At 45.6% G+C, this 27,249-nt stretch overlaps 1 protein-coding gene across 1 annotated transcript in view; it reads left to right on the top strand.

The window, feature by feature from the left end:
• The window catches only part of ZNF646 (zinc finger protein 646), an 80,212-nt gene that overhangs the window by 1,295 nt on the left and 51,668 nt on the right, over positions 1–27,249 (top strand). The gene's annotated exons all lie outside the window — the stretch shown is intronic.

Genomic DNA, 27,249 nt, shown 5'->3' on the forward strand with positions numbered 1-27,249 from the left:
TGTTTGTTCTTGCAGACGCTTATGCCAGTGTAGGTTTGTCCTGGAAGGATCGTCCATAGTGTTGTCCTAGTACCCACCATGGCCAAAAGATAATAGTGGTGTTGTATCGGACTTTGAGATTTCCCTTTGATTGAATTCCAAAGGGTGGGTGCTCCATTGTAACCTTAGCAAAAGCCATGTGAGGGTGGAGTATTTTTTGTGTTGTCTCTCAAGGATATATGTAATGGGTTCAGGTCATTTGTTCCTACGCCTAATCCATACTGTTGCACCACTTTGTCTTTTGATGTTTTGATAGACCTTGTACTGTATGGGGTATAACTATACTTAAGTGTCTGTGAGGGGTTCATGTTGCTAATTATGTCGCTGAGATATTTTTAGTCAATTCTCGTATCTGGCTCCTGAGTTGTTGGCACGTGTAATCCTATAATTATTGAGTTAAGGTTTTAGTTTGTCTAGGTTGGTCACACTTTTAAGTCTCTTTAGTTGGGATTTCCTCAGGGTAGAACTGTTCCAGTAATCTATCTTGAGTCGTATCTCCTTAGCCCTTTGATTTATGCCATGATAGATTTTTCATATGCAGAAGTCATTAGCAACTAAGGTATTTAAAACCACAGCTAACGCACAAGGGGTTCGATTCCTGCAGTAAGATACAATACACTTAAACGCACCCCAGAAGTATTGCTTTGCTGGTGAAGATAAAACAGGCTACTCGACACATGTATTCATATGATTCTGCATTTAATACTGTAGGACAGAGTTCACTATCATAGATTGCGTGTTACAGTCACTGTGTATCAGTGCTTTAAATGGGCCAGTACTGTCAGTTACTGAGTCCCGGCGCTTGTTTATTCTGCGACGGGGTATACTTGCACTTCTCAGCAGAGTTGCAATGTTTTTAATTGAATAGTACCAGCACTTCCCAGAAGCAAAGAAGTACTCTGGTATAGGGTCCCTACACTTCTGTTTTTCCATTTCAAACACTGCCGTAAATAGCAAAACCACTGGTCCTACAGCCCTGCCAAGTTTCCCACGTCCATGCTTGATGTGCTACTCTACTACATGATTTTTATTGTAATTCTGGGTCATGCAGTCTTGTTTATCTCATTATAAAACACGATTTCATGTCCCATAATCCAAAGGGAAAAGCCACAAATGGACCCGGAAAACTTGGCAGCTATGGTGACTCCCATAAGTGTAATGTATGCATACATTTAACCCATTTCATTCTTGTTCTGATATTTATCGCATATGCACGCAAAAATCAGCATTGCACACACCACACATGGAAATATGCCAAGAGTAATGTGCTAATTGTAAAGTGCTGCTGTTTCTCAGTGTATTGGTACTCAATATACGACCTCAGAAAGATAAAAGGCTAAGTCGTAGGCAGCATTTGAAATGTTAAAATGCAGGTCACAATATTTATAATCAGTGAGTGGTTAACTTATTAAACCATGATCAATTTACATATTGCTCATCAGTGCACTTGCATATTTATAGTAGGTATGGTAGAACGGTGAAGTTATGCCTGGGGCGAAAGTTTAGGCCTCTAACTTAGGGATTCATAAATGCAGTAGATCAGCCAGTATGTCAATTGAAAAGGTTAACTGCTTTTTTTACTGCATGGCTGTGATTTATCATTGCCAGTAATTACTACAGTACATCGTGATATTAGCATCACAGACCTACTTGAGACAGCTTATCTAACCAGCAAGGGCTTTGTCCACGTTCATCAATCAAAAAAATCCACGCATCGCACCGCACACATTTTACAGTGTCTTTCTTGTTATGATCGACTACGTAGTCCTTAGCAAAAGTAGACTGTAATAGTCCTGTAACTTTGGTGTTGCATCTGCCCAAAACTTTCCCAAAAAGCTTTTGACTTTTGGCCGAGCTTTGAAAGATTAATGCACATTGGTTAAAAGGGCACATTTGTTGGAGCATCCGGTTTTTGAAGGATGCCTTTTCTATCTCTGTGTTCATTTTTAAGATAGCATATGAAAAAATGTCTGAACAGTTTGGTGCCTCATTTTACTTTAAGTTAATGGATACTTCTGCATGCCTTTTCATATTTGTTGCGGCCAATTTCAGTAGTTTTTTTTTTCTAAACTTGTGATATCAAAAACATGTGTAGCAGGTACTAAGACATTACATTTATGTATATCTGACCATTCCACAATATGAATGCTTCAAAAACCAGTTTGCAAGTTCTGAGTTGCAGAAAAATAAATGTGACAAGAGAGGGAGTGAGCACATACCAATCTACGGATTGCAACCTCATATCTCTAGAAAACAGCAATTCGCATTTAAATAAGTGATGCTTAGTTCATGGGCTAAAACATTCGTATCACTAATGGCTCCATGCACTAAACAAAAAAGGATCACAATCTCTTGCAGTTAACAGGAAAAAAATACCCCCCCTTCCAGATTATTGAAATATCAGTTATGGTTCATAATAGAGTTGTAATTGTGCAAGGAATTGTATTATTATTATTTGGTGTGGGCATCCTATGGGATTAATCACAACTCTTGTTAGGGTGTACCCTTATAGTCATTAAAATTACCTGAGCTTAACACCCTGGCAGCTCTGACACAGATCAGATAGGCATAATTTAGGGCAATCTGTAAAATAATTATACAGTACCAAAACAATATGTATTTTTATAATAATAAGTAGGAATAGCTTCTAGAAGCATAAGGCATGGTTTGAGGTCGACCAAGATGGAATGGGGGTCGGATACACCAACCAGGTCCATCCTGGTGAAAGATTTAACTTTCTGACTTAGGGCCTCATTACGAGGCTGGCGGGCCAACTGTCAGCCCGCCAGCCCCATGGAGAAAGGAGACCACTGCAGAGGTGGCAGCCCCCCACCTCATGGGGCCAATTACAACGTTTCTACTAGGCTGGCCAACAGAAACCTCTGAAATCGGAGGTTTCCGACAGTCAGCCTAGAGGAAACTGTGCAAGAGCATTGGCCTCGGCTCCTCATGGAGCCAAGGCCAATGTCGCCTCACAGAGGGTGCCCCCAGAACCCTTGGATTCCACACTGTCTGCCATAGCAGACAGTGCGTATTCCGAGGGTACTGGGTAGGGGGTTCCCCTGCACTGTGTGTCCACCAGCCTTTTCACAGCCGGGTTCCCGCCATGAAAAGGCTGGCGAAAACTGGACTCGTGACTGGCATGGCAGCGCTGAACTAAGCACCACCATTGCTGACCATGACTCCGATCGCTGCCACCCTGTCGGGAACCATGTGCCTGACAGGCACAGTGGTCCCCTGGCAATGGAGGTCTCAAGACTGCAAGCCTCATAATGAGGCTCTTTGTCCAACCCAATCTGGAAGAACAGTTTTTTCAAAAGTTTGCAAACTTTTTTTTCTGGTGCACAAACAGCCCCAGCAGTACACTTCTACAGCCCACGTACCTCAAGGGAGGCAGTTAGAGACTCATAGGGTGGCAGGCAGAGGCTTGCCATTTTTTCAGCTGGGTACTTGCAGAAAGAGGGTAAGTAATCACAAAAGGTGTGGGGTAGTAGGAACAGGGGGTAAGACTGGGTTAGTCTTTAACCAGTTCCTGGTTGCATTAGGTTGCTTGATAGGGGGTGCTGTGTTGCCCTACAGGAGTAGCAGGGGATTTTCCTTTACGGACTAGGTGGTCTCACACACATAATAGTGTCTTGCTTCATCATATGACCACCTAGCCCCACCTAAGTAAGATGATACTACTCAGGCGGACTCGACCTCTGGTTAAAAGAACCAGAGGGAGTGCTGAAATTGAATTGACTGGATAGTTACAGTGATCCAGAGGGGGTGAATAATAAAATTACCTAACATGTCACCGGTGGCTCTTGTTAGTTTTAATGGTGGTGCATGTTGGTAAGACTAAAACTAAGGGGGAAGGCTCGTTAGAGGATAATGTCTCTTGGAGTCTAAAAGGGGTTGAACATGACCAACATGTTTCTGCCCTCACTAAGTGCTGGTGGGTCAGGGGCATTCGTCAGGGTCGGAGCACCTGTAATAAGTACGGTGCTCAAAGCGAAAGTGTGTGTCCTACCTGAACAGGTAGTTCACGGTGGGGTAGGCCTATAGTAAATGATAAATAAATCACAATTAATTCAGAGTGACAGAGAGGTGGCAAACCACAGCACACGACACAGCAATCAGTGAGAAAATGAAAAAATGCACTCACACATGCATGCAATTGTGACTTACCCCGGAGCTGGGGGCGTATTGCCTCTGGTCTGGCTAGAACCGGGGGGGGGGGGGTTTTCCCTTGTAGTCACACTCTGAGGAGATTAAGGGTTTAGCAAGAGGGGACAAGGAGAAGAAAGAGAGCTAAGGACGCATAGTGTGCTAGCAGAAAGGAGGAAACTGCGCAGGGTGCGCTACAGCCAGGGGGAGGCCAATAGGGCAGGTTAGTGAGGTAAGGAAAGGGCAAGGGGTGAAAAGGTAAAGAGAAAGATCTAGGTACAGAGAGAGAGAGAAGGAATGTCACAGTGAAAAAAAGAAAAAGAAGGAAGAAAAGGAAAAAAGGAAAAAGAAAGAAAGCAGAGGAAATACAGATAGAAGAGGCTACCAGAAGGATGACCGGTAGCAATGAAAGGAGAAGAAAAAGAAGATTTCCCGGGCCAAAATAGCCCACACTTACCACGCCAAAGGGAATACCATGGGGGGTACCTACGTGCCGGAGCCAGGCCACTCTGGTACTGTCTGACCGACTTGCCAGGTCTTTATGAGGAGCTCAAGCCAATCGATGCGGAGCTGCAGAGGTCAGGGGCGGTGCCCGGTAGTTACACTCAGGTGTGCTGCGCGTCGAAGAACCCAGTGCGTCGGGAAAAGCCGCGCCCCCTCGGGCCAGTGCGGGGTGCGGAGCCTCAGGGGCCCCGATTGGTCTAAGTAAAGCGCACCGCCCCGCGGGGGCACCCGGATACGGGGCCCCGCGGGGAGCGTCGCGTATGGTGACAGTGAGGAGGAACAGGACGCCCCGCCCGTGGCACGGCTAGCGCGCACGGGCGACCGTCCTGCAGTGACGCGTCTCGCAATGCGCGGCGCGCCACTGGACCCGTGGGACTCTGGGGAAGTGAGTCCCACGGGGGGGAAAGGGCCTGGTCGTCCAAGGAGGGCGACCAGGAGAAAGAAAAGAGAGAAAAAGAACGGGAAGGGGGAAGAAAGGGGGGGGGGAAACAAGGGAAGAGGGGGAACACTAAACAGGGGGGGCAAAACAATAAAAGAGAGGAAGGGAGAGAAAGAGGAGAAGAAGGGAGACTGGCAATGCAGGACTAAGGGCGGGGAACAGCGCTGGGGCTAAAATAGAAAGACGGGGTAAAGGAGAGGACGAAGAGGAAGAGAGCAGAAGGGTAGGGGGAAAGAAGAAAGAAAGAGAGGAGAAAGTGGAGGGGGGGGAAAAAGAAGGGGGGGGGAAACAAGGAAAGCCTGGGAAGAAAAAGGGAAAGAAAGACCGAGGGAGATGAAATGAATAGAAAAAAAGGAAAGAAAGAGAGGAGAAAGAGGGGGGGGGGGGGAAAAGGGGGGGAAAAAAAGGAAAGCCTGGGAGAAGAAGGGAAAGAAAGACCGAGGGAGATGAAATGATAGAAAAAAGGGGAAATTTGTTTAAAAAAGGGGGGCTTTAAAGCAGGGAAGGGGAGAGGAGGTTATGGACAGAGAAGGCAGGAAGGATAAGACGAGGGGGGGGAAGGAGGGGGAAAGAAGAGGAAGAAAAATATGGAAAGAAAGGAGGGAGACAAACCCCAGGGGCGGGGAGTGGGGGGAATCAGATGATGTTTAGAAAATAGAAAAGAAAGAAAAGGAGGGGGGGAAAAAAACAAGGGGGGGGGGAAAGGGAGGGTGAAAGAACGACAATGGCTAGTCTACTAGGGGTGGGGGGAACTGCTCTGGTAGGTCAGGTAAGGTTATGATACACAAGTATGAAAATTAATAGGTCCGCAATGGGGATAAGCAGGGCTCGAGGAATGTCAGTCAAGTTATCTAATACTAGTTATGATCCTAGGTGGGTTGTCATAGAACAGAGGTCTCATTTTTGGTATTTTAAGTCATCAGCATAGAGCTGACCATTGAATATTGTCATTCAGTCCTAGGGTGTCTGTTCGCAGCCTCCAAATCCATCTCTGTTCATACATTAGGAGCTTGTGTTTGGCATTGATTGCTGTGGATTTAAGTTGATCCAGTACCACCCACTGCATATCATCAGGATGGTGATTGCTGGAGATATAGTGCTCTGTGAGTCCGGATGGTGCTTCTATGCTCGCAGATGCGTGTGCCCACTCTTCGTGTCGTCATCCCAATGTATTTCTTGTCACAAGGGCATGTGATCATATACACCACATTTTTACTGTTGCAGTTCGTTAGTTGCCTAAGCTCCCAGGGTGTTTGTAATCCCAAGTCAAGTGTGAGGGTTTTCTTAGTAAAGGTGCAAACACTGCAATTGCCGCAAGGGTAATGTCCCTTGGGAGGGGGAAGGTCCCAGAGGGTCTTCTGTCTGCTTGTGGTGGGATTTATCCGAGTGCGGGTGTGCACGATCATATCCCGGATGCTTTTTGCCTTTCTGTAGGCATTCATGGGGATCTCAAAAGGGAGACCACCAGAGGTGAGGATTTTCCAGTCTTCATTTATTATCTTTTTGATCATGTTGGACGCTGGGTTGAATGTGGTCACACAGATCAAGGGGTTCCCCTTACTGATTCGACTGCTTGGGTGCAGTAGAGTCTCTCTGGGGCTCACACGGGCCCGTTTATCTGCTCTCCTCAATAGGTGATCCGGGTATCCTCTTGCTCGAAGTTTGCCACTAAGTAGCTGAGCATGCTTTTTGTAGTCCGTTCGTTCCGTACAGTTCCGTCTAAGGCGGAGGTATTGCCCCACTGGGAGGTTTTCCCTGAGGGAGCGTGGATGAAAGCTCTGAAACTGGAGGAGAGTGTTCCTATCAGTGGGCTTGTAATACACTTCTGTTATAAGGGAGCCATTTCTCTCAGTTATTAGTAGGTCGAGAAAGGAGACTGCCGGGTTGCCTACTGTGGCTGTGAATCTTAGAAAGGGATTAAGGGTGTTAAGCCACGTGATGAAGATGGTTGCTTCTTCCCTTGTACCTCTCCAGATAATCAGGATGTCATTGATATATCTTTTCCATAACCTGATATGGTTGATATATGGGTTTTCTTCAGTAAGTACCATTGCTTTCTCGAAGTGATCCACGTATAGGCATGCCAGGCTGGGTGCAAAGGTGCTCCCCATTGAGGTGCCCTGGATCTGTAAGAAGAAGTTCTTGTCGAACTCAAAGAAATTTCTGGTGAGAGCTAAATGGGCTAAATCCAGGATGAATTCTGGAGGGGTGATGTAATTCCAGGTGCCCTTATTTAATAGATCGCTGACCACTTCGAGAGTTGCTTCTTGTGGAATATTGGTGTATAGCGACTCCACATCCAATGTCATGAGATGTTCGCTATCTTTGTCAAATTCTAAGGTGTTTAAAAGGGAGAGCACGTCTGTTGTGTCTTTTAGGTAGGTGGGAATTTGTTTCATGAAAGGTTGAAGAAACCAGTCGCAGAATTGCGACAGAGGTTCCAGCAAAGAACCAATCCCGGAAACAATTGGTCTCCCCGGGGGTGGATGCTTGTCCTTGTGGATTTTGGGCAGAATATAGAAATACGGAGTTTTTGGATCAGGTTGAGTGAGGAAGGAGGCCTCATGTTTGGTGATCCAACCATTGCTCATGCCCTTGTCTACAAGGAAAGTGATCTCTTCTGTTGGGTCCCTTGATAGTCTCTTGTAGTGATGGTCATTATTTAGTAGGCGTAGGCATTCAGAATTGTACATCACTGTGGGCATTATTACTATAGCCCCGCCCTTGTCGGCTGGTTTGATAGTGATGGAAGAGTCGTTACTAAGGTCGTGGAGGGCTGAAAGTTCTTCAGTGCTGATGTTGTGGAAAGACTCCCTCTGAGTCTTCTGTAGATCGTCAATCCTCCTGCTCACCGATTTTTCATATGCCAAGACTTCGGGTGGCATGAGGTGGGAGGTGGGAGTAAATTTGGATTTGGGACGTAGCCCAGTGTTTTGATCACGTTCCGGGTTGGGTTCGGGGTTCTGGAGAAAGAAGGTTCTAAGCCTGATATTCCGAAAGAACTCTGCTAGTTCTATCCTTAATTTAAAGACGTCAAGTTTTGGGGTGGGGACGAAACCCAGACCTTTCTCTAATGCTTGGAGTTCGTTAGTATTTAGCACTCGTGAGCTTAAGTTGACGACAGTAGTGGACCCCTTAGTTACGTTCTGCTGGTGCTGGGGGACTCGTCGTCTGTTGGTCCCTCCTTTAGGTTCCAACTGACTCCCTTTTTCCTGCCCCTTCCCCGTCCGGGGCCTCTCCCAAAAAAAGGAACATTGGGATAAGACCACGTCGTTTGTGACTGGGGATATAGTGGGGCTTGGAATTGGTTGGGTGGCCCATAAGGGGAGGGCCATCCCCAGGGAGGTATGTTCAGCAGCGGGGGTGGTGAGCCTGTGAATGGCGTAGGCCAGTTATTCCGAGTATTCCCCCTCCTACCCCGCCTTGGCCGTGTTGGTTGTGTCCGGTTAGAGTCGGAGTCTGAACTGGAGTAACCCCCCGAGGAGGTGTCGGAAGGCAAAGAGGATTGGGCTACAAAATCTTCCCTGGAGTAGGGATGTACTCTCTCTAGGGAGAACCTGTCCAGATCTTTCTGGAATTTGGCAATTTTACGGTGAGTCAAGTAGTCTTTGAACTCACCGATTGTCTTATTAGTTTCTTCTAGTTTCTTCTTAAATGCCGCGGCTGCAAGTCCAGTTTTTAGGTTACTTTCTGCCGCTTTGATTTGAATCATTAGGGTATCTGATAGTCTGGTGGCTGTCTTAATGATTAGGATTAACCAATCACGTGTGCACTTCCAGGCTATTAATGACCAGTCTTTTCTAAATTCTTTATCTTCTAGGAAGATACGCGGTTCAGTAGTGATGATCAGCCCATTTGGTGCTGCGTTTTTCCTCAGATATTCAGTGAGGACAGCCCCATGTAGTATGGTTTTAACTTGTGTCCTTTTTAGTTCGATCAAAGTGTCCCAGTCCCCTAATTGGGCTATTGTCTTGGAAAGTGAAGAATCTCCTAAAAGTGAGGGTGCTGCGAGGATGGCCTGGAGCTCCTCCTCGCTGAAGGCAAGTCCTTCAGCCATACCCAGAGGAGTATGGCAGAGGTTTCTAGTTGACCTGTGCGTCTGTCACAGGGTTTATAGAACAAGACTCTCACAGCTGGCTGCTGCGCTAACTACAAATGCACAGAAAGAGAGCAAGGGAAGCAAGGCTAACCCACACCGCCTCCCAAAAGAAACTAAGTAATCACAAAAGGTGTGGTGGTAGTAGGAACAGGGGGTAAGACTGGGTTAGTCTTTGACCAGTTCCTGGTTGCATTAGGTTGCTTGATAGGGGGTTCTGTGTTGCCCTACAGGAGTAGCAGGGGATTTTCCTTTACGGACTAGGTGGTCTCACACACATAATAGTGTCTTGCTTCATCATATGACCACCTAGCCCCACCTAAGTAAGATGATACTACTCAGGCGGACTCGACCTCTGGTTAAAAGAACCAGAGGGAGTGCTGAAATTGAATTGACTGGATAGTTACAGTGATCCAGAGGGGGTGAATAATAAAATTACCTAACATGTCACCGGTGGCTCTTGTTAGTTTTAATGGTGGTGCATGTTGGTAAGACTAAAACTAAGGGGGAAGGCTCGTTAGAGGATAATGTCTCTTGGAGTCTAAAAGGGGTTGAACATGACCAACATGTTTCTGCCCTCACTAAGTGCTGGTGGGTCAGGGGCATTCGTCAGGGTCGGAGCACCTGTAATAAGTACGGTGCTCAAAGTGAAAGTGTGTGTCCTACCTGAACAGGTAGTTCACGGTGGGGTAGGCCTATAGTAAATGATAAATAAATCACAATTAATTCAGAGTGACAGAGAGGTGGCAAACCACAGCACACGACACAGCAATCAGTGAGAAAATGAAAAAATGCACTCACACATGCATGCAATTGTGACTTACCCCGGAGCTGGGGGCGTATTGCCTCTGGTCTGGCTAGAACGGGGGGGGGGGGTTTCCCTTGTAGTCACACTCTGAGGAGATTAAGGGTTTAGCAAGAGGGGGACAAGGAGAAGAAAGAGAGCTAAGGACGCATAGTGTGCTAGCAGAAAGGAGGAAACTGCGCAGGGTGCGCGACAGCCAGGGGGGAGGCCAATAGGGCAGGTTAGTGAGGTAAGGAAAGGGCAAGGGTGAAAAGGTAAAGAGAAAGATCTAGGTACAGAGAGAGAGAGAGAAGGAATGTCACAGTGAAAAAAAGAAAAAGAAGAAGGAAGAAAAGGAAAAAAGGAAAAAGAAAGAAAGCAGAGGAAATACAGATAGAAGAGGCTACCAGAAGGATGACCGGTAGCAATGAAAGGAGAAGAAAAAGAAGATTTCCCGGGCCAAAATAGCCCACACTTACCACGCCAAAGGGAATACCATGGGGGGTACCTACGTGCCGGAGCCAGGCCACTCTGGTACTGTCTGACCGACTTGCCAGGTCTTTATGAGGAGCTCAAGGCCAATCGATGCGGAGCTGCAGAGGTCAGGGGCGGTGCCGGTAGTTACACTCAGGTGTGCTGCGCGTCGAAGAACCCAGTGCGTCGGGAAAAGCCGCGCCCCCTCGGGGGCAGTGCGGGGTGCGGAGCCTCAGGGGCCCCGATTGGTCTAAGTAAAGCGCACCGCCCGCGCGGGGGCACCCGGATACGGGGCCCCGCGGGGAGCGTCGCGTATGGTGACAGTGAGGAGGAACAGGACGCCCCGCCCGTGGCGCGGCTAGCGCGCACGGGCGACCATCCTGCAGTGACGCGTCTCGCAATGCGCGGCGCGCCACTGGACCCGTGGGACTCTGGGGAAGTGAGTCCCACGGGGGGGAAAGGGCCTGGTCGTCCAAGGAGGGCGACCAGGAGAAAGAAAAGAGAGAAAAAGAACGGGAAGGGGGAAAGAAAGGGGGGGGGGAAACAGGGGAAGAGGGGGAACACTAAAGAGGGGGGGCAAAACAATAAAAGAGAGGAAGGGAGAGAAAGAGGAGAAGAAGGGAGACTGGCAATGCGGGACTAAGGGCGGGGGAACAGCGCTGGGGCTAAAATAGAAAGACGGGGTAAAGGAGAGGACGAAGGGGAAGAGAGCAGAAGGGTAGGGGGGAAGAAAGAAAGAAAGAGAGGAGAAAGTGGAGGGGGGGGGAAAAGAAGGGGGGAAAACAAGGAAAGCCTGGGAAGAAAAAGGGAAAGAAAGACCGAGGGAGATGAAATGAATAGAAAAAAAGGAAAGAAAGAGAGGAGAAAGTGGGGGGGGGGGGGGGGGGAAATCCACAAGGACAAGCATCCACCCCCGGGGAGACCAATTGTTTCCGGGATTGGTTCTTTGCTGGAACCTCTGTCGCAATTCTGCGACTGGTTTCTTCAACCTTTCGTGAAACAAATTACCACCTACCTAAAGACACAACAGACGTGCTCTCCCTTTTAAACACCTTAGAATTTGACAAAGATAGCGAACATCTCATGACATTGGATGTGGAGTCGCTATACACCAATATTCCACAAGAAGCAACTCTCGAAGTGGTCAGCGATCTATTAAATAAGGGCACCTGGAATTACATCACCCCTCCTGGATTTAGCCCATTTAGCTCTCACCAGAAATTTCTTTGAGTTCGACAAGAACTTCTTCTTACAGATCCAGGGCACCTCAATGGGGAGCACCTTTGCACCCAGCCTGGCATGCCTATACGTGGATCACTTCGAGAAAGCAATGGTACTTACTGAAGAAAACCCATATATCAACCATATCAGGTTATGGAAAAGATATATCGATGACATCCTGATTATCTGGAGAGGTACAAGGGAAGAAGCAACCATCTTCATCACGTGGCTTAACACCCTTAATCCCTTTCTAAGATTCACAGCCACAGTAGGCAACCCGGCAGTCTCCTTTCTCGACCTACTAATAACTGAGAGAAATGGCTCCCTTATAACAGAAGTGTATTACAAGCCCACTGATAGGAAACACTCTCCTCCAGTTTCAGAGCTTTCATCCACGCTCCCTCAGGGAAAACCTCCCAGTGGGGCAATACCTCCGCCTTAGACGGAACTGTACGGAACTAACGGACTACAAAAAGGCATGCTCAGCTACTTAGTGGCAAACTTCGAGCAAGAGGATACCCGGATCACCTATTGAGGAGAGCAGATAAACGGGCCCGTGTAAGCCCCAGAGAGACTCTACTGCACCCAAGCAGTCGAAGCAGTAAGGGGAACCCCTTGATCTGTGTGACCACATTCAACCCAGCGTCCAACATGATCAAAAAGATAATAAATGAAGACTGGAAAATCCTCACCTCTGGTGGTCTCCCCTTTTGAGATCCCCATGAATGCCTACAGAAAGGCAAAAAGCATCCGGGATATGATCGTGCACACCCGCCCTCGGATAAATCCCACCACAAGCAGACAGAAGACCTTCTGGGACCTTCCCCCTCCCAAAGGACATTACCCTTGCGGCAATTGCAGTGTTTGCACCTTTACTAAGAAAACCCTCACACTTGACTTGGGATTACACACACCCTGGGAGCTTAGGCAACTAACGAACTGCAACAGTAAAAAATGTGGTGTATATGATCACATGCCCTTGTGACAAGAAATACATTGGGATGACGACACGAAGAGTGGGCACACACATCTGCGAGCATAGAAGCACCATCCGGTGCAAAGAGATGCCACAAGACTCACAGAGCACTATATCTCCAGCAATCACCATCCTGATGATATGCAGTGGGTGGTACTGGATCAACTTAAATCCACAGCAATCAATGCCAAACACAAGCTCCTAATGTATGAACAGAGATGGATTTGGAGGCTGCGAACAGACACCCTAGGACTGAATGACAATATTCAATGGTCAGCTCTATGCTGATGACTTAAAATACCAAAAATGAGACCTCTGTTCTATGACAACCCACCTAGGATCATAACTAGTATTAGATAACTTGACTGACATTCCTCGAGCCCTGCTTATCCCCATTGCGGGACCTATTAATTTTCATACTTGTGTATCATAACCTTACCTGACCTACCAGAGCAGTTCCCCCCACCCCTAGTAGACTAGCCATTGTCGTTCTTTCACCCTCCCTTTCCCCCCCCCCTTGTTTTGTTCCCCCCCTCCTTTTCTTTCTTTTCTATTTTCTAAACATCATCTGGATTCCCCCACTCCCCGCCCCTGGGGTTTGTCTCCCTCCTTTCTTTCCATATTTTTCTTCCTCTTCTTTCCCCCTCCTTCCCCCCCCCTCGTCTTATCCTTCCTGCCTTCTCTGTCCATAACCTCCTCTCCCCTTCCCTGCTTTAAAGCCCCCCCTTTTTTAAACAAATTTCCCCTTTTTTCTATTCATTTCATCTCCCTCGGTCTTTCTTTCCCTTCTTCCTCCCAGGCTTTCCTTTTTTCTCCCCCTCTTTCCCCCCCCCCCCCCACACTTTCTCCTCTCTTTCTTTCCTTTTTTCTATTCATTTCATCTCCCTCGGTCTTTCTTTCCCTTTTTCTTCCCAGGCTTTCCTTGTTTTCCCCCCCTTCTTTTTCCCCCCCTCCACTTTCTCCTCTCTTTCTTTCTTTCTTTCTTCCCCCCTACCCTTCTGCTCTCTTCCCCTTCGTCCTCTCCTTTACCCCGTCTTTCTATTTTAGCCCCAGCGCTGTTCCCCGCCCTTAGTCCCACATTGCCAGTCTCCCTTCTTCTCCTCTCCCTTCCTCTCTTTTATTGTTTTGCCCCCCCTCTTTAGTGTTCCCCCTCTTCCCCTGTTTCCCCCCCCCCCTTTCTTTCCCCCTTCCCGTTCTTTTTCTCTCTTTTCTTTCTCCTGGTCGCCCTCCTTGGACGACCAGGCCCTTTCCCCCCGTGGGACTCACTTCCCCAGAGTCCCACGGGTCCAGTGGCCCGCCGCGCATTGCGAGACGCGTCACTGCAGGACGGTCGCCCGTGCACGCTAGCCGCGCCACGGGCGGGGCGTCCTGTTCCTCCTCACTGTCACCATACGCGATGCTCCCCGCGGGGCCCCGTATCCGGGTTCCCCCGCGGGGCGGTGCGCTTTACTTAGACCAATCGGGGCCCCTGAGGCTCCGCACCCCGCACTGCCCCCCGATGGGGCGCGGCTTTTCCCGACGCACTGGGTTCTTCGACGCGCAGCACACCTGAGTGTAACTACCGGGCACCGCCCCTGACCTCTGCAGCTCCGCATCGATTGGCTTGAGCTCCTCATAAAGACCTGGCAAGTCGGTCAGACAGTACCAGAGTGGCCTGGCTCTGGCACGTAGGTACCCCCCATGGTATTCCCTTTGGCGTGGTAAGTGTGGGCTATTTTGGCCCGGGAAATCTTCTTTTCCTTCTCCTTTCATTGCTACCCGGTCATCCTTCTGGTAGCCTCTTCTATCTGTATTTCCTCTGCTTTCTTTCTTTTTCCTTTTTTCCTTTTCTTCCTTCTTCTTTTTCTTTTTCTTTTTTTCACTGTGACATTCCTTCTCTCTCTCTCTCTGTACCTAGATCTTTCTCTTTACCCTTTCACCCCTTGCCCTTTCCTTACCTCACTAACCTGCCCTATTGGCCTCCCCCTGGCTGTAGCGCACCCTGCGCAGTTTCCTCCTTTCTGCTAGCACACTATGCGTCCTAAGCTCTCTTTCTTCTCCTTGTCCCCTCTTGCTAAACCCTTAATCTCCTCAGAGTGTGACTACAAGGGAAACCCCCCCCCCCGGTTCTAGCCAGACCAGAGGCAATACGCCCCCAGCTCCGGGGTAAGTCACAATTGCATGCATGTGTGAGTGCATTTTTTCATTTTCTCACTGATTGCTGTGTCGTGTGCTGTGGTTTGCCACCTCTCTGTCACTCTGAATTAATTGTGATTTATTTATCATTTACTATAGGCCTACCCCACTGTGAACTACCTGTTCAGGTAGGACACACACTTTCACTTTGAGCACCGTACTTATTACAGGTGCCCCGACCCTGACGAATGCCCCTGACCCACCAGCACTTAGTGAGGGCAGAAACATGTTGGTCATGTTCAACCCCTTTTAGACTCCAAGAGACATTATCCTCTAACAAGCCTTCCCCCTTAGTTTTAGTCTTACCAACATGCACCACCATTAAAACTAACAAGAGCCACCGGTGACATGTTAGGTAATTTTATTATTCACCCCCTCTGGATCACTGTAACTATCCAGTCAATTCAATTTCAGCACTCCCTCTGGTTCTTTTAACCAGAGGTCGAGTCTGCCTGAGTAGTATCATCTTACTTAGGTGGGGCTAGGTGGTCATATGATGAAGCAAGACACTATTATGTGTGTGAGACCACCTAGTCCGTAAAGGAAAATCCCCTGCTACTCCTGTAGGGCAACACAGCACCCCCTATCAAGCAACCTAATGCAACCAGGAACTGGTTAAAGACTAACCCAGTCTTACCCCCTGTTCCTACTACCCCACACCTTTTGTGATTACTTAGTTTCTTTTGGGAGGCGGTGTGGGTTAGCCTTGCTTCCCTTGCTCTCTTTCTGTGTATTTTTACTTCCAGAAAGAGGCCTGTTGCAGCTCTTTGTCTCCCCTGTAGCCACACAGCAGCTCAGCCAACTGACCCTTATAGTTCACTTCTTTATGCTGGGTACAAGAGGGAGCAGGTCCAGTGCTTTGGGATTTCTCTCGGGTCAAAGACAGTAGGTCCTGTCCTCTTCTGATCTTCCACAGATCCAGAAAGTGTTCTGAAGAGGATGCATGGGATACCACATTTATGCTTGCCACTGCTTAGTGGGTGAGGTTGACTTCTTGCCCTCCCTAACCAATGGTATGAAAGTTCCCAGCCGCTGACCTACTTACTTTTGCTGTAGTTCCTGTTTGCCTTACTGAAAATAGGCCCAAAATGCATCGTATTAGGACAGACCCAAAACGGCGAAAATCTTCAGCCACACTTAACTTGGGTGCTGGGGGTATGTGGGGGGAGAGTGTGCTGTGTTAATCTAACAATGAAATCAAGTTTGAGACAGGCAGTGTACCCACAATAATACCAGAGACAGATGTCTGGCGTGAGTAAAGCAGGGTTCTTCAGCAATTTGACAGGGGATCCACAAGAACTGACTTGGCATCCTATTCTGTCCTTTTAAAGTATGCTTCAAGTGTTACATGTAGCTCGACAGACCTGTCAAGCAAGATTTGACACGTTACTGTCAAAAAAAGGACCACAGCACCCACATACCCTTCATATTCTTTGGCGTTCAGAGAAATCATCTCTGCATGTTCAGGTCAGTTTATTATTTGCTCATGTGAGTCATTTCACACCTATTCAAGGCTGAGCACAGACTGAGAGCTGGCAGAGACTTATGGGCAATTAGCCTTATAACAGTTCAGACAAGTAAAGGGTAACTTTCTAAAAGTTAGTTTTCCTTAATAGGTATGAAAAATCTGACTACATAATTGAATTTGATTTTTTTAAATCTATTAAAATAGTGGTTTCCAGTAGTAGTATTTAACCCTGTGCTGTGGTTCTGTACAACACCAGCCAGAGTGCCACAGTAAAAATAGGTTTTTGGGCCATGTCACAGTAAGGATATGGTAAAATGACATTTCTACCTATAGTACTTTTTAATGCGATGCATCCTACCTTGTGGGTTACAAGGCTTACATAGGGATGACTTACTATATTTAAAAGGGAGATTTGCTCTTGTCGAAAAAAGTTTTTTTTTTTTTTTCACGGATCGCACCTTAGCATTCAGGCTACAGTAGTAAGCTTTGAAAGCATGTTTGCACTATCGTACATGGTACTCTGGTAGTGCAGTCAACAAGCAGTGTTTAGCTTCCAGCTACTGGGTGCATGTTTTACACCATATATTAGGACTTACAGGCAAATTAAATGTGCCAGGAAAAAGCCATTTTAACCATGGCTAAGAGAGCGCACAGACACTTTACTACTAGTTATCAGGGCTAGAGTGCACAGCGTTAAAAAATAGGGCCCAGCGAAAGGTGAAAAATCTGGGGTGTCCATGCAGAAAAGGTGTATTTCCTACTAGTGAGGTTAAACATCCATGAAATTTTCTTGAAACGTGCTATGCAGTTTCAATAATTTGCCAACTGCAGTCACTCCCAATTTTGCAGAAGGTTTTCAAACTTAAAAAACAACCATTGGCAAATTCTATTAATCTGACTTACATTTCCAAGCCTGACAAAAACATTAATAAAAGTTCGCTCCACTGAGAAGCAAAACAGAATGATTACTTTCTGTATACATTGCAAATATGAGAAAAGTAAGCTAATGTGTGATGATTCAGTATACTTTTGAAACGTAAAACATTCCCTGCAGTATTGCAATGCATGTCATGTATGTAGAATAGAACAGCCAGCTAACAGCATGAGGTGAGAGAGTAACACAGTTACAGTATAAAATGTATTTTGAGTCAAAGCCCAGAAAGCGTAAAAACAAACGGATTCTTTAAAAGCCAATACATATAATAAGATTAAACATCATTGTTAAAAATTGGGTCTCTAGTTGGCAGTCATACAGCCTTGTCCAAGTAGGGACCCCAATCCTAGTCCGGGAAAGTCACTAGACAACCTAAATTATCTTGTTCTCACCCTCTGGTAGCTTAGCACAGAGCAGGCAGGCTTTACTTAAAAGGAAATGTATAAAGTGTTTGTGCAATAACTCATACAGTAACATAGTGAAAACATCACAATAAGTACTCCACACCAGTTTAGGAAATTACATAGTATTTATCTGAATAAAATAGGACCAACATGTCAAGAACCCAATGTCCACAAGTAAAGATATGAATATTGCAAGATTAACTCTTAGTATAGCACTTAGCACTAGTTGGAGCTATTGTGTTTCTATCTCAGCGTCGCGGCGGAGTCATTCCCAACAGTCCGAAGCCACTCATGAGGGAGTGAGGCGCCAGTCACAGAGTCGCACGGATCCCAGGCACAGTTCCTTTGGCAGACAAGGAAACAAAGACGTAGCAAGGAGTCTGGGAGATGAGGCATCACTGGGACCGGGGCAGCGTTGGTTCTTGGCTGTGGCCGGATAGGTGAGGCTTTGGTTCCTTACTGCTACGCTGGGGAGGCAAGGCATCGGTTCTGTCCGGTTGCAGGGAAGATGATTCGGTGGCAAGGCGTGGGTTCCTTGTCACCTGGCGAGGTCAATAAGTCTAGAAGGTCCCATGTCGCAATCATACCGCAGGACTTCAGCTGCTTTGCAGCAACGTCAGGCTTACGTTGTAGGCTGCGGTCGTTGCGGGCAGTGGCGCCAGTTCTAGAGTTGGTGAACTAGGTAGGAGCTAGTAGATGAAGATTTGTTGGCTGTGAGACTTCAGAACAGGAGGCAACCTCAAGCCAAGCCCTTGGCGAGCACTTTTGGAGGAAGACAGAGTCCTTCCAGCAGAAGCAGGGGGCAACAGGCCAACAAGCAGGAGAGCAGCTCTTCCAGAAAAGCAGTCCAGATGAGTTCTTTGGGCAGCTCAGCAGTCCTTCTGACAGAGTCCAGTTGTAGATCCAGAAGTGTCTGATTTGGTAGGGACACCCACCCAGTATATATACCCAAAAGTGTGTTTCAAGCGGAGGAAACTTCAAAGATTGGTTTTGAGGTGCATACATTCCCCTCTCAACCCAGCCCTGTCTGCCAGGAGCCCTGTGAAGGATTATCAGCCCTTTGTGTGAGGGCAGGCCACCAGCCTTTGAAAGGTAAGAGCGAGCCCATCCATCTTTCCTGCCCAGGGAAACTCATCAGTATGCAGATAAATGTAATTGCAGCTGAGTGTCCTGTGTTTGTGGCGGTCTGGGTTGAATGCACAAGAGGAGCTATTAACCAGCACAGGCCAGACGTGGTTTGGAGACAAGCTGTAAGGCACAGATGGCAATAAGTGCATAGAAATGTCTACTTTCTAAAAGTCGCATTTCTGAAATAGTAATATTAAATCAAACTTCACCAGTAAGTAGGATTTCTTACTACCATACCAAATATGACAGGTCGGTTCCTCCCAGATCAGAAATTACATTTTAAAGCATATAAGGGGATCTCTAATGCTGGCATATGACAGGAGCAGGCTTCACAGTAGTGAAAAACAACTTTGGGAGTTTTTCACTGCCAAGACATGTCAAACTTATAAGTACATGTCCTGCCTTTTACTTACATAGCACCATGCCCTGTGGGTTACCTATGGCTTACCTTAGGGGTGACGTATGTGTAAGAAAAGGGGAATTTAAGGATTGTCAAGTTCTTTTAAATGCTGGGTTGAAGTGGCAGTGTAACTGCACACACAGTCCTAGCAATGACAGACCTGAGACATGGTTAGGGGGCTGCGTTTGTGGGTGGCACAAACAGTGCTACAGGCCCACTAGTAGCATTTAATTTACAGGCACTGGGCAGATCTAGTGCACTTTACTAGGGACTTATAGATACATTAAATATGCCAATTGGGTATGGCCCAATGTTAACGTGTTTAAGGGAGAGAGCACATGAGTAAGCCAGAAAAAGAAGAGGAGCAAGGCAAAAAGTTTGGGGTGACACTTCAGAGAGGGCCATTTTCCAACAATCCTGCTTATTGAACAGCTGTACAGATTTAAGGTGAGGACTGTAAGGCTTAAAAGCACTGAGACATTCTTTAAAAAAAACATTCCATATGATGCATATATAAATATGTTAATCATTTAGAAACTTTATGTTGCCTAATTTTTCAGACCGCCAAAGGAAAGCATGAGATTGTGAATACCAGAGATCTCTGGGGAATCAGTCTTTACCAAATCCATCACAGACCTCAGACTCCTGGTGTATGTTTCTTAGTAATAACTTAAGTCATTTTACCCTTGGATTGGCATACTTCAGACAGTGTGTTTAACCATCAACTCACTTTGTCACTTGTAGCATTGTATTGTTCAGAACGTGTTAAGGCATGGGCAAAGTGGGCAATTGCTCAAGGCTCTGCCTTTCAAGTTGTCCCCTGGTGTAAACAAAGGGGCAGTCAATTTCCGCTACAATAACATTACTCATAAAAGGTTCTTTTGCTAATTTGACAAGCACACTTAGCAGAAAATATGGTCAGATTTACTAAGGGTTTGTGTCAGGTCTAAGTGACACAAAACAGCTCGAGTCCTTGGAAGGGTACTTACTAGCTTTAGAGCTGGAAAGGTGCTCTTTTGTCAGTTCATGTTTTGCACAGCTTTACTCCACTTTGCACAAAAGGTATTATCCGGGTCTAGTTTAGGGATATTGTTGCAAGCACCCATCATTGTTTATGCAAATTCCAAGCTATAGCCAAACGGGGCTTTGCATCAACATTTGTGCCTTCTTGAAGCAGGCACCAACACAGAGAAATATTTTAATTTCTCCAGAAACCACACATTGCATATTTGCTGCACAATCAAGCATACAGACAGTGTGTTGAATGTTTAATAATTTGCCTAGGGATAGGTTTTTGTTCTGGAAGGCTATGCTTCCAGTGCAAATCCTATGCTAAACAGTAAACATATACACCTCTATATCATGGTGCGGCCTGTTTTTGCACTACAGGAAAGATAATTAGCAGCAGTAAGCCATTTATGAATAAATGTGGCTCAGTGTTTCTTTCTCCTCCTTGTGCAGCACAATGCAGCAACTTTAGTTGTGTTGTCCTATTAAAAAAACAGATCTGCCCATAGCATGATTGCCCTGCCCAACCTCAAACCTCTCTGGCAGTTGGTAGCAATTAAATAGAAACATTATCTTTCTGTGTCATTTCTCTGTCCTTACGTCTCCCTATCACTTCTGCTGTAGCCCTCTTTCTTGATATCTCACTCTCTCTACTTCTGTTTGTATCTTCATCCTCTCTTTATCTCTCCGGTGTCTCCATCTCACTTTTGTCTACCTCGCATCCCTCCCAATATAACTAAAATATGTCACTTAACTTAATCGTTCTCTACCATTCTGTAATGATCTTGTCCATCGTTGTATGAATCTCTTTGCCTATGCTATTTCCTATCACTCTTGGTCCCCTCTATCTGCCTCAACTCTCTCTTATGTCCCTCTCTCTGTACCTCATTGCTCTTTTTCCATCTAATTCACCTGTATATGTCCATCATCTACATAACTTATCACATATCCTTCATATTTACCTTTACCATTTCTCTACTACCTTATCTCACTATCTATTTCTCAGCCCTTTCTTTACCTCACCACTCAACCATACTCCATAGTAAGTACTTTGACCACGGGGTGAAGATAAGTACTGGTTTATTAGTAGAGGCTACACGGTTGTGGAGCAGCACAGCCAGCGAACATCCAGAGCATCTTCAGTTCATACAATAACTGTCCAACACTTCCAATATCAACATTCTAAGAGTGTTCCTACTCACAGCATAGCACCAGAAAGTATTATATCATCACAGTACTATCTCATTTCTCTCTCCACCTCACATCACACTCTCCATCTCACATCTCTCTCTGTTCCACAGCTTGATGTCTCATTACCTAACATCTATTATTTGAGTCACTATTAGTTTGCTATCTAGGGTGTGAAAAATGTATGTAATTTATATTTGTGTTATAAGGTAAATTTCATCCAGGCCCATTCACTACCTCACCTTTCCACCTTCCCTTTCTCTCATTGTACCTCCTTTCCCATTCCCTCTCCTATCTAATTATCTCACCCCTTTCTTGCTACCTCTGTTTCTCTACCTCCACACATTTTTCTCTACTATCAAGTACTTTCACTCTCTTTCTGTTTTCTCCTCTCTTAAGCAAATGCATATCCATCTCTGGACCGCCCCCTGTATTTCAACTCACTCCCTTTACCTTGGCTGTCTCTCTCAATCTCTTTGTTTGCAGATCTCTCTATCTCACCATCCTTGCTTCTCACTACTTTCTACCTTAGTATAACCAGGGATTATGCAGTATATAATAGATTATGTGATGTATAATCAAATCCAAAATAATGCTGAAAAAGCTGCAGCCAGCCACAAAGTTGAATAATGCAGGGGGCCATAGTATGACCTGTCTCTCAGCTTTTTCTTTTCACTCGACAACACAGTTCTCTTTCCACCTTTCATCCCTCTATACCTTTTTTCTCTTTCTGTCTACTCTGCATGTCCTTTTTTTCTATACATCTTGCTCTCTCTCTAACTTACATCTTTTTTCCTTGAATATTTCTCCCTTTTTTTCTTGCTGCCTTCACCTCTGTTTAATTCCCCTCTTTTTCTACATAATCTCTCTACCTCACACCTTGGAGTGCTGCTTCTTTCTAAATTTCCTGTGTTCTGTCTCTATCTCTCTTTGTTTCAACACACTCTTAAACCATACCTATTTCTCTACTTCTCTTTTTAGGTCAAAGCCTACCAGACAGTGCAGCTGTCTGGTTTGCTAAAGACATCTTGGGGACATTCAAAAAGCTGACCTAGGAATGAATTCTGCCTGTTGGTTACCATTGGCTTTGTCGTTTGTAACACACATTTTCTTGCTTTCCATTTGCTGGCTGTTTTTGTTTTAGTTTTTTGCGCTCGAGTTTGTACCTTCCCTTGACAAAACCTCTTGTACAGTATCCAAGTGCTTCCTTTCTGTAAACAGGTCTGTAAATCTTGCTCTTATCTCATCATATTTGCAGTGCATTCAAAGACTGAGGTCAAATGTCAGGCGCTGTCTTCTGACGGTGTTTGTTTACTTTTTATTCTCTGACTTCAAAGTGAGAGGAGTTATGTAACAATCTTGCTGGATAGTGGGGGTGGGAACAATTTTATTTTTTCTAGCACTCATCAACATTGAAATGAACTGAGGTATTTCATAATCTATCAGAATTCGCAACATAATGAAGCAGATTTATTTATTATTTCTGAACTGTGTTCGAAACAAGTACTTTAATATGAGCAAAAAAAATCATTACGCTAGGTGATGCAATTTCAATACATTTTTGTCTGTCCACTGTATAGTTTTATTGGTAAAACTAGATGTCTGCACAAATGTAATGATCATTTGTACCACTTTATGCTACTCTGCACCCCTCAATACCACTGCACTCCATGCCACTCGACTCTACTCTGTGCCACTGACCTTTGCACCACCGCACTTTGTACAACTGCACTTTGTACCACTGCACTCTGTACCACTAATGCCACTACACTCTACAACACTATACCCTGCAATACTCTACACCAGTCCACTCTACTCTTTGCCACTCCACTATATGCCACACTATGCGACTCCGCACAATGCCACTCCAATACTCGCAACTCTTTGCCACTCTGCTCAACAACACTCTACTCCACTCTTAGCCATTCCGCTCTTTGACACTCCATGCCACTCTCCTCTACGCCTCTAATTTTTAGCCATGCTGAACAGCAGCCACTTTGGTGTAAAGTATGGCTAAAACCCATTGGAAAAGCCAATGGCTCTTGCATAGGCGACACCTGTTGGCTTTGCTGATGATTGTTTTACCTAAAACAACCTCTTTCTCCTTATCTTACATTCTGGATGCCTCACCTTACTCAATGTACTTTACTCCTCTCTCTGCTTGAAATACCTTTCAACAACATATCTCTCTAAATATCTTTTTCCCTCTACTTCATGTCTCTAGCTATACTGTTCTCTTTATGTCTCTGTCCATCTCCTGTATCTTGCCACATCACAGGTGGTTGTAAGAAGTACAGTATGCAAAGAGGCGAAGAAGGACAAGGCAGGGAAATAAAAACTGTAATCTGTAAACTTTGCACTTGTATAGCGCACTACTCACCCGTTAGGGTCTCAAGGTGCTGTACACATACCGCTGTGGAACCCCTCCTGGCTTTTCCCTGTGAAGCGCCCACTCCTGGACAGTCCCATGGTGAAGCCAAGCATCCAAGCGCTGTGAGGGCCATTGTGGAGATTAAGCAAGCTATTGCCCAGAGTTACAGAGTGGGACCCATTAATTAGATTAGGCACCGAGGCGAGAATGATCTGGTCCAAGGGAATTGAGCCCAAGACCCACCGAGGTAGGAATTGAACCCTGGTTCCGGACCAGATCTCTGCATCAGGGTCTGCCGCTCTAACCATTGTGCCACACTTCTCCACATAGAAATGTTGAGAAAGTTATCAGCTTGTAACCAATGGAATGGTGAAAAATCCCCAGAGCAGCAATTTGATTTTCACTGTTGCAGCAAGAATGGTAAATTGTGACAGAGGGTATATCTATGATTACAAATATTCAGCAATTGAGACTACAATTTCAAGCGCTATGTGCAAATATGTCTTATTATTTTATTTATTATTATCCACAAGTCCACCAAATACCTAACAAGTCACTAATGATATCTTCTTCCTGTGAGAGTAACAAGCTGGCTAGACATTAAATCCTACATAAAATGTTTGTTCTTACAAGACAAGAAATCTAAATCCATACTCAAAAAGAAATTCCTTTCAATGATTGTTCAGGCCTTTTCTTTTGTCCTCATTTGCTTTGTTCACTTCCAGACTGATCTCCAAGTTCTTCCTCTGCTGGTGTGAACCAGATACCTGAGGAGATCTAGGATTCTCAGTTAGGGAAGGAAGGGATGCGGACTTAAGGCTACCACCTACCCGTCACCTCGCCTTGACCTCGAGCAGATATAATCATCAGTCCTTCTCATGACCTCATCCTGTACCAAGCCACTCTTCTGGTCTGTTAGAGGTAATGCCTTCCTTCCCCTATTAGCCAGCTTATCAGTGGGCCACAAGTTCTTTACCCTTTTAGTGTGAGAGCGGCTTAAGTCTATCTTTCAGAGATAGAACACCAAGTTCAACGACTCCACTTTAGATGGGCTGGCTGAAGTTAACTACTGTTTACATATTTATCTTCCAACCAATAAGACCAGGTAACACAACATTTTATCATCATGCCCTTGGGGGACTCCCACCTCTGGGTACCTCCCAAAAAATAAATACATCCGGGCTTACCCCCATATAAGTGAGGAAAAAATAATTTAGCACTTTACCAACCTCTCCTGAAATCTCCTGTATGTTGGGACAGAGCACGAACATATGAAGATCGTCTGCTTTCAATAAGTCACATTTCTTGCAGCACGTATTCTCTACACCTCTGCATTTCACCAACTTCTTTGGTGACCAGAAGGCCCTGTAGAGTAGAAGAAAATGTGATTTCTTCTGAGATATAGCTTCTTATTTGGCTGGTAACCAGGCAGCATGAGCTTTTGGCTTTTTTAATGTTCCCATTTCCGAGGGTTTCTCATATAATTCAATATTGTTTGGCATCATGACTGCTTGAACGAGCTGAAAAGGGGTAGTAAATTCAAAGTTGTTCCAAAAAGGGCCCCCAAAATATATCTTGACCCGGGCTACAAATTCTTAAGATGTCACTTGTTTGGCCATGAGCAGCCTCCCAAGTACAAGTAAAATGATTTCCATGGGAGGATACCAGTCCTAGGCTTCAAATGCAAAACTTGAGCTAACACTGATTCCACCTCATCCAGATAAGTCTCAAGTTTGGGTACATATTTTGTTAAGCTCACTTTGGTGGCGCCTGAGACCCCTAACACCATGTTTTATACTCCGATTTAATCTTGCATGCTATTCCTGGGGTAGTAGGCTCAGGAAGATGAAGATCTGACAGACATATCGGTCCTAAGAGGTCAGTGACATACTTAAATCATCCAGTTGGTCAACGACCATTGAGGCCTATGACATCATTTAAGGCATCCACATATTGACATAGCTTGGTTGTCCTCCACACTCCAATATAGGGGAGAGCACAACTTAATAAGTGTGACAATGTCTATTTTCCCAACGTCCAAAACCAGATGTACAGTTGCAGTAAAGGAGAGTAGTCTCACCAAGCATTTTATGAAGCCTTTCTCATATAGTGGTAATTCTGAAATGGTGTAATGGCCCTGTAACTCTGCTCCATAAAGTGGTGCATTCCGGCATGGTAGATATCAAGGGCTGGACAAATCAAATGTCCACTCTTCTCCATTGCAAAATGTATATTGCACCCATTCTCTGTTTCTTTCATTTTATATCATTTGCTGCTCTGATGCCCATATTTCATGGATAAGCTCACAAAATGAGTTATCCAGGTGGGGATAAAGTGACTGCGAGGGAGATTTTACAGAACATGGTACAGGAGAAAGAAGTGGCTAATGCTGTTTGTCGTAATCCGGAAGCTGGCCCATCTGCAATTATTAGGGGCTTTTCCTCCATTTGTGGAAAGGTGTTGGAGTTGATGGATATAAAAAATGGGGAAGCTGATAATAATCATTGTGCCTGGGTTGATAAGGCTTGTAGGGTGGCTCATAAGGTGCTTCGCCAAGCCGTCAAAGCAGTTCCAAGGGACAAGGGTGAGGTGAAATGGATAAGGACAGTTTACAAAGATGTCTTGGCTGCAAGGAAAGCAGATAGAAAGCAGCCTGTGAAGAACTAGAGGGAGCCATGAAAGTGAGAGTTCAGGCCTATTTTTGAAAAGTCTTTAATCATCCTGGGGATTGAATGTTTTATTCCAGTAGAAGCATGGGTGGCACATCATACAAATTTGTTTGGCCAGGTTGATGGCCAGGATATGCTGGATGTGGATGTATTAGGGGGTGGTAACATTGATCAGTCCCTGGGGGTTATATTAAGTAACTCTATCTAGATTGCTAGGGGGTAATGGAGGCCATTAGAAAGGCTTCTTCTAACAAAGCAGCAGGTCCAAATGGTGTTCCCATGGTTTTGTTTAAGACTAATATTGAACTATAGGGCCCCGTGCTAACGATTGTTGATAACGCAGCGATATGCAGCCTTTTGATGTCCTCTTGGCAAGAGGCAGTGGTAGTCCCTATTTTTAAAAAGGGAAATAAAAAAACGATCCGTCCTGTTATAGATCGATTTCCTTACTGGATACTTCATGAAAAGTTCTGGGTTGATTTCTTCTAAAACACCTAGAGGTCTGGGAAGAGGAGCAGAATATTCTTACTCCAGTACAGTATGGTTTTCGCCCAGGAGTAGGTACAGTGGAACAATCCTTGAGTTAAACTCTCCTTCTAGGGAAGTATGTTGGTGCCTGGGGAGGTGCTATGCATTTAGGATTTGCGACCCTCTCCTGTGCATTTGATAATGTTAGTAGGGCGATGTTGTTGATAATGTTGGAGTCCATGGGGGTGGAGGTGGCTTTAATTGATACACTGAAGAGATTGTACTCAAACAGTAGTATTAAAATACGGTATGGGGAGAACATGGAATGTACTGACCCAATTAGGAGAAATAGTT

The sequence above is a fragment of the Pleurodeles waltl genome, chromosome 7, assembly GCF_031143425.1.
Source record: "Pleurodeles waltl isolate 20211129_DDA chromosome 7, aPleWal1.hap1.20221129, whole genome shotgun sequence".
NCBI lineage: Eukaryota > Metazoa > Chordata > Amphibia > Caudata > Salamandridae > Pleurodeles > Pleurodeles waltl.